General features: G+C 39.1%; 1 protein-coding gene across 2 annotated transcripts in view; it reads right to left on the bottom strand.

The window, feature by feature from the left end:
- The window catches only part of RIPOR2 (RHO family interacting cell polarization regulator 2), a 78,409-nt gene that overhangs the window by 50,787 nt on the left and 12,044 nt on the right, over window positions 1-15,578 (bottom strand). The window contains exon 1 of one of the 2 annotated variants that reach the window (XM_087707365.1): window positions 9,944-10,101. The exons of the other annotated variant lie outside the window; for it this stretch is intronic. The gene's annotated coding sequence lies outside the window, so the exon portion shown is untranslated. Of the gene's footprint in view, window positions 1-9,943; window positions 10,102-15,578 lie in introns of those variants that run through there. 2 annotated transcript variants of the gene reach the window in all.

Genomic DNA, 15,578 nt, shown 5'->3' with positions numbered 1-15,578 from the left:
TTATTTGGTCAAGTGTGATTAGACACACAAAGAATTTATCTTCAGTAAAGAAGAAATCAGTGTACATGCAAGGAAACAGAAATAATAATAATAATAATAATAATAATAATAATTATAATTATAATTATAATAATAATTATTATTATTAGCCCCTGGGTGGGGCCCGACTAGTAACCAATGCCAAATCCGGCGAAACAACTGGCCGCTGTGATACAATTGTACAATAATAATAATAATAATAATAATAATAATAATAATAATAATAATGCCCAACAGACAAAACAAGAATACAGAAAAGATGTGATAAAATCAAGAATGGAGAGTTGGCAGAACAAAGCACTGCATGGTCAATTTCTGGAAAAAATAAAAGATAAAGTGGACAGGGAACAAACTTGGTTATGGTTAAAAACAGGTACATTAAAGAAAGAAACAGAGTCACTAATCCTGGCTGCGCAAGAACAAGCTATCCGCACAAATGCCATTAAGGCCAAAATCGAAAAATCCTCTGATGATGCCAAATGCAGACTTTGCAAAGAAGCTGACGAAACTGTTGATCACATACTCAGCTGCTGTAAAAAAATCGCGCAGACTGATTATAAATTGCGGCACAATTCAGTAGCACAAATGATCCATTGGAATTTGTGCAAAAATTATAATATTAAAACAGCAACAAACTGGTGGGAACATCAGCCTGAAAGAGTCACAGAAAATCAGATGGTCAAGATCTTGTGGGATTTCCGTATACAAACGGACAAAATACTGGCGCATAATACACCAGACATCACACTGGTTGAGAAAAATAGGGTCACAATCATAGACATCGCAATACCAGGTGATAGCAGGGTCGCCGAGAAGGAACATGAAAAAATCGCAAAAATCACTTAAAAATCGAAATTCAACGACTATGGTACAAACCAGCAGTGGTAATTCCAGTGGTAATTGGCACATTGGGTGCTATTCCAAAAGCACTGGAATTACATTTAAAACAGTTAAAAATTGACAAAATCACCATCAGTCAAATGCCAAAAACCGCACTGCTTGGATCTGCAAACATATTACGAAAATACGTTACGACGTCCTAGGCCCCTGGGTGGGGCCCGACTAGTAACCAATGCCAAATCCGGCGAAACAACTGGCCGCTGTGATACAATTGTATAATAATAATAATAATAATAATAATAATAATAATAATAATAAGGAATGGTTAATATCAAGCGAGGAATTTTCCAGGGTGATTCACTTTTACCTCTTCTCTTCATCATCGCAATGATCCCACTATCAGTAATCTTAAAAAAAATGAAATTAGGCTACAAAACAGCCAAAGAAGCTGAAAAAATTTCGCATTTACTATATATGGATGATTTGAAACTCTACGGAAAGTCAGAAATAGAAATCCAATCATTGACACACTCCGAGTATTATTATTATTATTAATAATAATAATAATAATAATTCTCAATTACTTTTTTTCTTAAACTAAGTCAAAAGCTGAATATAAGAAAAAGTAATTGAGAAGCGAGCTGAAAATTGGAAAAACAAAGCTATACTTGAAATACTTGAAAAGTATTGAAGGCAAAGCTGACCAAAAGCTAACTTGGAACTGTTTAAGATCAGGAGCACTGAAAAAAGAAACAGAAGGCTTTATTTTGGCAGTTCAAAAACAAGTCTTAGCCACAAACTGCATGAAGGCAAAAATTCAACGTGTTACCACCAACAGCAAATGTTCGCCTCTATAATGAGAAAGAAGAGACAGTCAACCACTTGATAAGCGGGTGAAGCAAAATTTCACAAACTGACTACCTACAATGCCATGGCCGCGTTGCTAAGATCATTCACTGGAAATTGTGCCAAAAGTTTGGATTTGAGTACAGCAAAAACCACTGGGAACATCAGGTTCAGAAGGTTTTAGAGAATGAGAAAGTCAAGATCTTGTGGAACTTCAGAATTCAGACTGATAGGCACTTGGCCCACAACACACCTGACATAACAATAGTTGAAAAGAAAAAAGTATGGTTCATTGACATTGCAATGTCCAATAAACAACAAACAACAAACAAAAATAGCTGGAGATGGACGAATTGAAGATAAACAGCAAGAAAAAATCACAAAGTACCGGACTTGCAAATTGAAGTTGAGGGACTGTGGAAAAAGAAATCGTGTGTTGTCCCGATTGTAATTGGAGCCCTTGGAGCAATACCTAAAGGGCTATCTTGCTATTTGGAAAATTTAAATTTATCAGACTTGAACATTCTGATTCTACAAAAAATCACCCTACTTGGAACAGCTTATATCCTCCGACGTTATCTTAACAGTTCCTAGGTCCTTGGTTAGGACTCGAGCTGCCGAGCTACCAACCAGCCCCAAAGGCTGTGAATCTCACCAAAGATTAACCACATAATAATAATATCACCACCACCACCACCAATAAAAGGGGGAAATAAAAAAAGATAATAAAAGAAATGAACACTACAGCCATACTAGGGAAGGAGTTGAAACAGTTTGTGTCTAGGATGTGATGGGTTTGTAGATATTTTCTCAGCCCTTCCGATGCAGGAAGAATATTCTTTGTTGTGCCTTTTTAATGATGGTTCTTTTTAATGATGTTAGGTATCCATTTCAAGTCCTAGGAGATTATAGAACCCAAAAACCTGAAGGATGCTACTACTGATCCCTTACTGTTGAATATAGTAAGAGAGGGTAAAAATTATCTGATTTCTTGAAGCTTACCTTCTTCCGTGAAGTTCACAATTCAAAACAAAATCCTGGTATCCTCATAGAAAGTTATCACCTCCTCAGACAATGTTCATATCAATAGGAGCAAGTTTTCTGGCAAAATCTTAAGAGATCCCTCACAGTATCTGCAGAGAGATTATCCTATACACTCCTTTCCACAAAAGGTGAATTACTGAACAAAGTTTCTGGACAAGATTCTGCTGATGTAATAGAGCAGAGTACTGCCATTAAAACCAGGCAGCCATTAAACTGCCATTAAAACCAGGCAGTCTACTTTAAGATGGGTTCTTACCTATGAATTATGGATCACCTGCTTTGGAAAGCAAAAACAGAATCCATATCAAATGTTCATTACAATCTGACATGAATTAAGATAACAAACTACATCATTGATGCATTTTAAAATGCAATCAATGAGATTTTTAAAAATTCTCTCCTGAATAGTGTAATATATATGTGATTCTGAGGACACAATAAAATCTTTCATTCAATACTCTGATTTGCAGATACACATACGTTTTCAAATGTAAGATATGGTAGTGTAATCTGCATATGCTATAGGATTAGTAATAAAAAATCCTTTCAATATAGGGACATGAGGATAAGCAAAATGTGGATTAACCAAATCTGATAGCATTCCTGATCACTGAATGTTGCAGTCTTTATCTTGAATTTGCTTTATTACTAAAGTAAATAGCAATAAATAGCAATGGGGGGGGGGGAGAGACTAGATAAGTGGGACTAAAGAATGTGGATTTCTGGACTCAGTTTAGAACTGACCTGAAAAGCCAGATCAGCCATCTGGTTGGGCTTGTTTTTGTTGTTGTCTAAGTAGTTGAACGCAGGCCCTCTGATTGCTGCTATTGTACCAACTTCCTGGCTTCCCTATTTTAACTGCTGAATTCTGTGGCCTAGTTGGGGGTGGAGTTTCCCAGACTTATGATACTGGGAGCCGTTAAGATACTTCCTGTGGGTGTGTGATCAGAGGCATCCTGAGGGTTAATGGTACCACAGCAACCATGGACTTCACCCAAGTCATCAAAGACAGAACACACAGCATTTAGATCTCTTTTTGCCTTGAAGCAGTGATGTGAGAAGTGCTAAGGTCAGTGTTAGGTAAGCTCCCCGTTAGGAGAACGAGTGCGTTCAGAGAAGCGGTGTGAGAGTGGTGTTGGAGAACACACAAACCAGCATACAGAGACACTGCAGTTTAAATAGGCTTTTTCTTTGTGCATGGAAATAGAAAGGAAGGTTCCCAACTTCAAAAGAAAAAAAAAGGGGGGGGGAGAAACAGATCCAGGAAACTACAGACCAATCAGCCTGACATCAATACCTGGGAAGAACCTGGAAAAGATAAGCAAACAACAGATCTGTGAACACCTAGAAGCAAGTAAAGTTATAACCGAAGGCCAACATAGATTTGTCAAAAAAAGATCATGAAACAAATCTTAATTCATTCTTTGACAAAGTGACTAAATTAGTGGACAAGCAGAATGCTGTGGACATAGCATACTTGGATTTCAAGGCAGACCACAACCTACTTCTTGGTAAGCTACTAAAATGTGGGATAGACAGCATCACCACCAGATGGATTCGTAATTAGCTGACAACCCGTATTCAACGTAACCCTTAATGGAGCTACATCTACATGGATGGAAGTGAGCTGTGGGATACCCCAAGGTTCTGTCTTAAGCCCAATACCCTTCAGTATCTTCAAAAATGATTTAGATGAGGGAATAGAAGGGGAACTTATCGAATTTGCAGAAGACATCAAGCTGACAGGAATCACCAACACCTCAGAAAATAGGCTCAAGATCTCGACAGATGGTTAGATAGCTAACAAAATGAAATTCAATGGTGAGGAAAAATAAGGTTTTACACCTCGGCAAAATACCCCAAATGTACAGTATAGGTACAGATTAGGTGAAACTTGGCTCAATAGCAGTAACTGTCAGAGGGATATTGGAATCCTAGTGGACAATTACTTAAATATGAGTCAGCAATGTGCTGCAGCCACCAAAAAAGTCAATGTAATCCTAAACTGCATTAATAGAGGGATAGACTCACGAGCACATGAAGTGTTAGTACTACTTTATAAGGCCTTAGTAAGACCACACTTGGAATACTGCATTTAGCTTTGGTTACCACAATATAAAATAGATATTGAAACTGGAAAGAGTGCAGAGAAGAGCAACAAAGATATTTAGGAGGTGGAGGCTAAAGCATAGGAAGAACCATTGCAGGAATCGGATGTGTCTAGTCTAGTGAAAAGAAGGACTAGGGGTGACATGATAGCAATGTTCAAATAGCTGGATGGACTATCACAAAGAAGAGGGGGTAAAACTTATTTTTCAAAGGACCAAAATGCAAGACAAGAAGCAATGGTTAGAAACTAATCAAGGAGAGAAGCCACCTAAAACTAGGAGAAATTTCCTGACAGTGAGAATAATCAACCTGTGGAACGGTTTGCATTCAGAAGTTCCATCACTGGAAGCTTTTAAAAAGAGACTTGACAGTCATTTGTCTGAAATGGTATAGGGTCTCGTGCTTAAGCAGGGGGTTGGACTAGAAGACCTTCATGGTCATTTCCAACTCTATTATTCTGTTAAAATCCTCATCCCCAGGGCCTGCAATAATACAACTATTCTCTAGTAACTTAACAGTTTAGTTATTTACTTGACAGTATCTTATGCAAGCAGGTAAAGCATGTAGAGATTTTCCTGAGTTCTGGCTGGGGAGGGAGTCATTTTGCACAGAACAGTGCAACTAACCAGATAAATATGGTTGCTGTTTTTAACTTAATATTTACATGTTTATTTGACTGTTTTGATGAAAGAAAAAATACAATACAAATCAGTCAATTAATCATTTCCACACCTTTGGCTATTTAGTAAGAATGCTTCCCCTAATCAAGAAAGCAAGGAACAGCCCATTTACTGCACTCCATCAAATACTCCCCCCCCCACAGACCTCTTCTGTACTTAAAATAATATAACCCATAACAACATGCATTTTTAATGGTTTAAATTACAAAGGGAAATTTCCATTTTTTGTTTTGATTACTTTCCACTGGATAATCTTTTAAGTAATGAAACGGAGCGAATGTAACCAAAATTTCTTTAGCTCCTTGGCATTTTTAAAGTACTATGTATCCAGAATGCCTTTCTGTTCATTAAGAGGATTGTCTAATAAAAGCAGTCTCCCAATTGAGTTTACTACATATGTGACAGTACCTTGGAAGGCAGTACAACATTCAGTTCCTTTGTTGTCTCTTTATCCACTTTAGTTCTTTATTCATTGAATGCTCATGAACACAAGAAATTTAGTCAGGCAAATGAGAACAATCCATAACTTCCCTATATTTGAAAGTAATTATTAAAATTAACTTTCTTATTCATCATTTTGGAAGAAAAGGCAAGTAAAACACCTGTTTTTTTTCTTTTTTTATTTCAATTCACACAACTTCTCAGATACAGTTAATCCTTTATGACACTCAATTATTTTACTTTACCTCATATAGCAATAGCAATAGCAGTAGACTTATATACCGCTTCATAGGCCTTTCAGGCCTCTCTAAGCGGTTTACAGAGAGTCAGCATATTGCCCCCAACAATCTGGGTCCTCATTTTACCCACCTCGGAAGGATGGAAGGCTGAGTCAACCCTGAGCCGGTGAGATTTGAACCGCTGACCTGCTGATCTAGCAGTAGCCTGCAGTGCTGCATTTAACCACTGCGCCACCTTGGCTCTCATAAAAACATCTTGTTTTGAAAACTCAGTACAATAGTTAACAATGTAATGCACGTGCTTAATGTTAGTGCTTTCATTCATCTTGCTGTTATAGGATAATCTGTTGGCATGTATCATGGTCAAATCCATGTTTCTCAAGTATCATTCAGAATATTTATTCCTTCATGGAGAAAAAAATGAAATAATTTCAACAGAAGAGTTACAAATTTATGTATGTACGTGATATTTTATGTTTAATACAAAGCTCCTTTAACTTACTTTCATCAGTAATACTTTTTATGAGGTTTATTAAAGAGCTTCTTAGTTTTATTGAAGAACAGAAATGTTCAAACTGAATAATTACACATTTCAACAAATTATTGCAACCATGAACACATAAAAGTATAAAGCATGATTAATAAGCTTCAGTGATAATGTCCAGACTTTTTTTCCCTTCCTACTGTCTCCCTGCAAGTTCAGGGTCTGCCTTTTTCTTGGATCAAATAAGTTTTGACCCATTTGATTGCAACAGGAATTGACCGACCAGTTTGTTGCCCAAGCCTGACATGAAAACTGAGAGAGAGAGTAATTGACCCAAAGAAATCCAGCTGCCTTTCATACTTTAGGCAGGAGTAGAACTCATAGTCTCCTGCTTTCTAGCTGGGTCCCTTAACAACTAGATTGAATTGGCTCTCTAATTGTGTTCACACAATGTATTGATTAAATTCTTGGATTCACCCAAGATTCTAGCTGAGTTCAGATGTTTGAAGTTTATTGGTATTTGTATACCGCCCACTCCCAGGGGTACCAAGCTACAAAGCCAGCCAACAATTTAATGTATCGAGCAGGTCCTACCTCTATGACTATTATATAGCTCAACGGTAATTTATACCAGAACACCAATTCAACTTTGTGATACCCTTGCTCATTGGCAGCATTGAACAAATCTAAGACAAACCTGCCAGCTACGTTTTAACCAAACACGTTATGCTTATCCAGCCATCACAGCTTAATACAATTGACTTGCTCACACAACACATTTCTTTGCTTTTATTTAGCCACTGTGTTTTATTAACTATAGTTATACAGTTCCATGTATTATTAACACAACCATTGTCTGGGTTCATAAATTACACTAATCCTTAATAAGGTTTTTTTGATTTTTGCTAAAATTGTATGAACTTAGGTAGCTTATGGTGTAGACTATATTTACTAAAATATAGATAAGCAGATAATGGCTTAGCACTTGACACTAGAACCAATTTTGGTTTATGAGTGGCAGATGGTGTACTGCCCATACACACCAATATGCTTTGAGTATGTGTTCTTGGGATCATCTGATTCTATGCCTCGGCTACTTAAATCTACTTTTTGGTAATTGGATGACCTGTAACTGGTCACTTCACTGGACAGCCAATATCTAAGGGCACCCAAAACATTCTCTCAAAATTCAAAATCTGTCCAGTAATGTGAAATGGTTAGGTATCTTTGTTAAATAATCTCCATCAACCAGCTCTCTTCCAATGTGTCTGGACAAGAAATTCCAACATTCCTTCTCTGAAAAAGGTCAGTTGTGGTCCTAACATACATAGACTGCATGAGTGGGAAGAGACCAAGAAAAAAAATGTGGTACTAGAGTTAAGTGTCCCATATCACTCTCTATATAATTATTTTAAAAGGAAGAAATATATGTTTTCTTCATAACGTGATGCATTTCAGCTACCCAAAGACATTATCTGTCTCTTATACTACCTGATAGTTTAAATTTCATTATAGAATTGTGGCTAGAGAACGACATATTGACATAATTTGCCATTAACTTTGGTTAGATGAGTATAGATAGTAGATTCAGTATGTTCTCTTCCAAATCACCTTACCAAATATAGCAGCAACCACACCTCTCTCCCTGCACTTAAAAAGCTACAAAGAAATGTGTGGACTCAGAGCATGGCTGAAGTAACAGCAGAGGAGGAAAGGAAAAAGAAAGTTAGCATTAAAGCTGTTTTCCTCAAACTTTGGGAAACCATCCTCACTGAAACATATCTCTGCTTTGTTTCCTTAGAAAATCTGCGTCTGAACTCCAGTTGGCAGTGGACAAATGCAAATGACAATGTTTCCAATGGTTCTGTCCATTTCCTTAAACACACACATACATACACACTAACTATAAATAAACTAGCAATAATTAAATAATAGAAAGTGCTTCAAGATACATATTATGAAAAAATGGTGGAAAGTGGAACAATAGATACAGAACTATATAGCCAGTACAATAAGGTCACATATTTCTTTAAAGTCAGCAAAGGCATTTTGTCAAAGTAGAAAAATGATAGGACTCACATACTTATGATTTTATGTTAGAAATTGGTGTGAGTATATGACAGGATTTTATCCATATCCTAAATTTTCAGGGCTAGAATGTAAGAAAACCTAAAACAAATTAGTGAAGGTATGATGAAAACATTCCATTGAAGGATACATAATTCAAATACCGTTCTCTAAAAAAAGCACTCTGCTTGTACAGAAAGCATAATACATAGAAACAGCTTTTTCAAGGATCAAGTAGAACATAATTAATTAATTGTGATATTTTCTTGAAAATGGGAGCTTGACTTGGAAATTGTTTTGGCAAATTGTGCTAAAAATTTGTAATGCCGCCATGTATTACTTTACATTCTGTCCCATCTTATGGGTGTTCTGTTAATAACAACAAGAAGTATTATATGTCTATTCTATGAATCTCAGAAAATAAAAAAATAGGATCTGTCAGTTACATTGATTCTAAAGTCAGAGCAAGTCTATTCAGTTAAGATTTTATCTTAAAACAAGACACATTGCAGGCTAAAACATCAACTGATTTTATAAATACAGTTACTGATTTTGCTATTGGAAGAAATAAAAACAAAACTGAAAATATTGTTTCAATTAATACCCATGAAATGAATTTCAAATATTTCCCCTATGTGGTTGGTACATGTGCCTTTCTAGGCACAAGGACAGAGATAGGCTACCTAGCATTAATATGAAAAAGTAACTTTGCTATATTCAGTATGTCTTTTCACATCACTGACTACTTAAGATTATAAATGTTTTAAACAGCTGTCCTACACAAACACAGAGACATAATGCTATTCAAACACTAGAGAGAATTACAAGTACACTGCATTTGATAGGCAACCTTTTCAATTGTTTTCCAATTAACTGAACGACTTCTCAATCTGCAAAACACAGTGCTGTTAATGTGAAATGCCATTTGAACATTCTTCAATAATCACAATATTTTCACAGGTGAATGTTTTATTAACCGCAATTCACATCTGAACATCACTAAGATGAATACCGATGCCAAAACATGCAGAAATAACTTTGACACAAAATATCACGACAGTATAGCTGTACACCTAGCACTACAATATTTAAAAGGAACGAGAAATAGTCCACGTGACAGAGAAAAATTAAACAAAGGGGGAAACGTCACTCACCTAAATGTACTGAGCCACACTCATAGTATGATGGTTGAAAACAATGGATTGCAAACCCAAATTTCCTCTTCTACGTTTGACTGTCATAAAAAAAAGAAGACTAGCTTAGCTTGCACTGCTGTCTCTCCTATGCAGCTAATCTTGGCTGAGTGTTCCTCATTTAAAGGGAGGAAAAGACTACCGTACAGTGTAAGGGGGATGGAGGGGGAGAAAGAAGAGAGAGGGAGCGCAGGAGCTGCTGCCACCAGCTTGTGCTCAATCAGTAGCTGCTCTGACTCACTCTGCTGCCAGCAGAAGCATCAGGAGTTCTGTTTCCCTGGTAAAGTTACAGTACCGAGAAGAAAGAATGTGTGTGTGTGGACTTGTGAGGCTGTTGCACAGTCTGACTCCACCATCATCTGTGCCGAGAGTTCAAGGATCAGTGAAACAGCTGTTTGTCAGAGACTTAACTAGCTACTGTATGGGGAGAAGATCTTCTCCTTATCCCTTCATTTGATCACTCGAACATTCTTGTTTCCTCTACAAATATTTATGTAATGCAAGTCCCCCCACACCTCACTGGAGCCTGGAGTTTATTTATTACACAGTGCCAGAGGGGACGCCACAGAAAGCCACCAAGTTCAATTTGCAACATAAGCAACGATATAGCAGTTATCCCAAAGCTTTTTTATGTGTATGTGTCTGATGGTACATTATTGGTTTGGGATGATGGTCATGGTGTTGAACTTTGCTGGTGGAAGCCATCTCATACAATCAGAATTTTGGCTGATCTGACAAGAAAATAGATCCCATTTTTAATTTGTTATTTGACTGCCTTTATCTTATACATCTGGACTGTGAATTCTTCAATGTGCATAAACATTTCATGAAGTGCATATTCTGAGATAAAGTCTATAATGGTACTGCTAATACTTGCTTGCCTTTGTGCCATCTAATGTATGACCTACAAGCTATCGCTGGGTAGACTTTCCAGTGTCTAATGCAAAGCATTCTTTTGTTTCTTTCTGTCATCCCTAGTGTTGCCACTTGGAAATGACATGAAAATGATAATTACTCTATTACACAAATGATAAAAATCATGCCAATCGCATACCATTTAATGAACATAGAGAAATGCAACAGGTGACTTTTCTCCAAACTAATCCATTAAGTGAAGGTTTTTATTGTGTGTGTTTGCCCTGCGTTTGAAGAGAGTTGTTTCACATTCTCTCTTCAATATTGCAGAAGGCTTGTCCTTACAACAACACGCATAAAAACATGTCTTGCAGAGTTACTAAGATCATGCTACCAGCAGCATCCCCCAGGGTGTGGGACAAAACTGGCAAGATGGTGGATGGAGCATGGTGATCTATATACCCTAGTTTTTCACAAAAATGTAGGGCAAGGCTTTCATTGCAAGGCTCCATCTGCCATCTTGTCAATTTTATCTGCCCCACATACTCCACTGTTCTTCTATCCGTATGAAATTGTATCCTCTCCTGAGGAGTAATTTCCTACTCCATAAAAACCAGGTCATTACCGATACTATCAAATGCCAGTGAAAGAACAAATACAAGAAGGAAGTTTGCTCTAAAGCAGTTGAAAGAAAGCAAGATTGCCAAAGCCAATCTGGACTTCTTTTTTAAAAAAAGGGTGGGAGTTGCTTTAAATTTAATTTTGCTGTACTAAATGCTTTTTATCTATTAGAAAATTCTATCATTCAGTATGTTATTTAGCTATACTGACGTATGGCTTCTCTCTATAGGTATTAGTGAGCCAAGCTAGCAGGCCATTATGGAAAGCACAACTTCTCCTTGTACATTTATCTTGACCACACACATGACAAGCTCACTACCTAAACGCCATATTCTTTAAAATCAGTTCTGATTTCTATTACCAGCTGTCATCTAGAATAAGATATATTTTAAAATACAGGAACGTGGACTGCCGTTGATAAAAACATGATCCTTCTGATTGAAAAGGCAACCTTACTTTTCTATGCCCCCTAGGCATTGGTTTTCCAGCTCTGTAGCCTTGCAAATAATGCATTTATGATGACAGTCATTTGTAGTGCTCTGTCTCCCTTCCCCCTCCTTTTTTATGGCAGAAGGAAAGAACTCACAAGAGGGTTTCACAGAACTGCACATTCCCATTTCTCCTAACGCTTAGCAACCAGAGTAAGCAAGAGGATTCTTTGGGCAGCGGGGGGGGGGGGAGAGGGAGGGAGAGGGAGGGAAGGAGAGAGAGATCTGTACTAGTAAAATTAATGCACATGAATGATTTCTAGAAACCAGTTACTGTATGTTTTAAAATTAAAAAATGAGAGATGTCCAAAGATGATCTATGGAACCATACTCATGAGATCTATTTATAAATATATAAACGAACAAGGCAATTTTGGATGCAGATGTAAGTATCTCTCAGCATAAGTGAAATTGAAAGTCAGGGCCACGTGTATCTAAATCTCATATTAAAAGCACAGTAAATAATATTACAGGTAACTACTTCAATCTGTTGCTTCTCAAACGTATAATTATAACTCCTTTAATAGTGCAAATTTTCATTTTGTCATCTGGAAATTTTGTCTGGAAACTATTGGTCTTCTGAAATGTAATCTGAAAAAAGTTTATAGATATTTACTTAGTTATATATCTTTATAAGCCCAGGTCATAAGATTCTGTGCAGTTTATAAGAATCTTAAAATATAATCTAAGCACTACAATGCATCACCTCAAATCTCTTACAAAATAGTTATATCAAAATGCAAAATTGTAATAAAAATATCAATGGCAGCCTGATTTAACTGTAAAAGTGTAAAAGAAAAGAAATCCTACAAATTCAAAATGCCTTCCAAAAACTCAATCACAGCAAATCATTTTGATGATGGCTCTTTAAAAGGCCAAGAAAGAACCTTGTGGGACAATGACCAAGGACAAGGTGTTCTACCACAAACGGTTTACCAGAGAAAAAGATCGTTGTCTTACCTGAATGGGCATTCTCTGTGCACTGCGGGAAAATCCAAGCATGGGTTATCTTCTGTTTATTTGGCCAGAGGCTGAGAAGTAAAAGCTTTGGCCACGCCTCTTCCTCTTGGTTGAGCCTAGTTTTTAGACGAAGGCATGGAATTTCAGAAGACGTGTTGCCTCTGAGGAAATTCTTCCACCTCCTGATGCTGGACCAAAAAGCCACTGGGTGGGTTTGGATTCTCCCGCAGTGCACAGAGAATGCCTGTTCAGGTAAGACAATGGTCTTTCTCCTGTGTGCTGCTTGGAGAATCCAATCATGGGACATACCCAAGCAGAATATTTCAAGGGAGGGAAACAGGCTGGTCCAGGGTCCCCACATCAGCGTGAAGCCTTTGTAGCACCCATCTCCTGAATGAAGCCTCTGCCAAGGTAAATATGTCCCATCTGTAATTCCTGATGAACAGCAATTGAGAGGCCTAGGTCACCCCCTGCAAATCTCTTCGTTTGACACTTGTGCCATCCAAGCGGCCGTAGTGGTCTGGTTGAATGGGTTGTAATGCGGCCTGGCATGGGCCTGGCTTGATGTTCGTAGGCAATTGCAATGCAGGCTCGCAAACAGCGACCTATGGTGGATGGTGTTACCTTCTTCCCCATGCATGTCAGCTGAAAAAAATGAATAGAGATTCTGTCCATCTGAAGGAATATATTTACAGAAAACTTGTCTCACATCCAAGGTATGCCATCGCCATTTATGAGGATGACTAGGTCTCAGGCAAAAGTCAGGCAAGATGACCTCTTGGGCCTGTGGAACCAGGAGTTAACTTTGGGGATGAAGGCTGGATCCAACCACAGGATGACTCTGTCCAGGCAGAAAATACACAGGTTTTCCCTGCCAGAGCAGGCCGCCAGCTTGGAAATCCTTCTGGCAGAAATGATAGCCACTAGGAAGACAACCTTGAAGCCGGAGACTGGTGGATCTCAATGGCTCAAACGGAGAAGTGAGGGCCTACAGAACCAGCGAAAGATCCCAAGTGGGGTATCTATGTATCGCAGGGAACTTAAGATTAGTCGCCTTAAGATCAGGAAACTGTAAACCCTAGGATGGTGGGCAAGGGACTGTAATTTGTCGTACTTCAAAATTCTGGACAAAGCACCTGCCTGCGGAAAGTGTTGGGAGATAGTTCCCTATCAAGTCCCTCCCGAAGAAAGGCCAGAATCTGTGGGACTGACACTGAGGAGGAAACTGTCTTCCTTCTGGTGCACCATCGACAGAATGCAGCCCAGGTCACGTTGTAGATGTGGTTCATAGAAGGCCGTCTGGATGCTTGTATAGTATGAATCACCCTGTTGGAAAGGTGATCTCTCCTCAGGACCTCCCTCTCAAGTGCCATACGGTCAACTGGAGGGTCTGGGTGAAACAAGGCCTCCTGGCTGAGGGAGATCCTGTCCTGGGGTATCCTCCAGGGACGAGTTATGGACAGTCATGTCAGATCCGCGAACCACAGTCTCCTGGGCCAGTGGGAAGCCATAAGAACCACCTCTGCCCTCGGCAGATGGTGTTCTCTGGACTGGCAAACAGGTCCACTGTAAGCTGGAGATCTTGGCTTGCCTGAAGTTGAGACGACTGGATGAGCATGTCATCCAGGTAACATTGCATCCTTACAGGCTTCTCTCGAAGGTGGGTCACCACCACTGCTAATAGCTTGGTAAAGGCTCTGGGGGCTGATGAAAGGCCAAAGGGCATGGCCTTGTATTGGAAGTGGAGCCCTGCATAAGAGAATCTGAGGAACTGTTTATGGGAAGCCCAAATGGGGATGTGGAGGTAAGCCTCCTTGAGATCTATAGAAGTTAAGAGATCTCCCTGTTTAATGCAACCCAGGATGGGCTGAAGGGTTTGCATCTTAAAGTGTCTGTACGCTAAATGGATGTTGAGCCGCTTCAAGTCTAGAATAGCTCTCCATTCCCCCCCCCCGCCCCAGAGGCCTCCAGGACCAGGAAGAGGATTGAATAAAAACCTAGTCCCTGCTGTTCCATGGAAACTGGCTCTATGGCCTGAATGTTCAGCAAGTGCTAAATCTCAGTTTCTATTAGCACCCTTTTGACGTTGTCCCTGGGAATGGAGCACCAGATGAAGCATCTCGGGGGAATGGAGCAGAATTCTAGAGTGAGGCCGAGCTTCACTGTTTGCAGAGCCCAAGTATCTGTGGTGCTCTTGCCATTGGCTGGTGAATAGTGCTAAGCAACCACCAATGGGATGACCAGATTGAAAGTCACTTAAACTGGTGAAAGGGCTGGTTATTAGACCCATGAAAGGGCTGCCTGGTCTGACCATGTCTTGAAAGGATAACCTATCCTGAAGGCAGTCAATGCCTTGGGGGTTGAATCCTGTCTCCGGGGCCTGAAAGGACTGCCGGCAATAATAGAGGGTGGTGCTTCATTCCGTCTTCTGTACATGTGAGGAAGTCTTCCTCTTATCCTTTCCCTCAACTAGGATAGGGTCCAGTGCTTCCCCAAAAAGGTTTCCATCTTTGAAGGAGGCTGATGCTAACCTCCACTTTGATTTCATATCTGCCTGCCAGTGGTGTAACTACAGGAGGTGACGAGAGGTGACATTAGACGCTATGGCCCTGGAAGCGAACTTGGCTGCATTGAGGGTTGCATCTGCTGAATACTCAGTGTCTGCTATCAGT

The sequence above is a fragment of the Thamnophis sirtalis genome, unplaced genomic scaffold (genome assembly GCF_051295495.1).
Source record: "Thamnophis sirtalis isolate CommonGarterSnake01/CBP01778 unplaced genomic scaffold, rThaSir2_p1.2 scaffold_2, whole genome shotgun sequence".
NCBI lineage: Eukaryota > Metazoa > Chordata > Lepidosauria > Squamata > Natricidae > Thamnophis > Thamnophis sirtalis.
The sequence above is the reverse complement of the archived record's forward strand: the minus strand, read 5'-3'. Positions and strand labels throughout refer to the sequence as shown.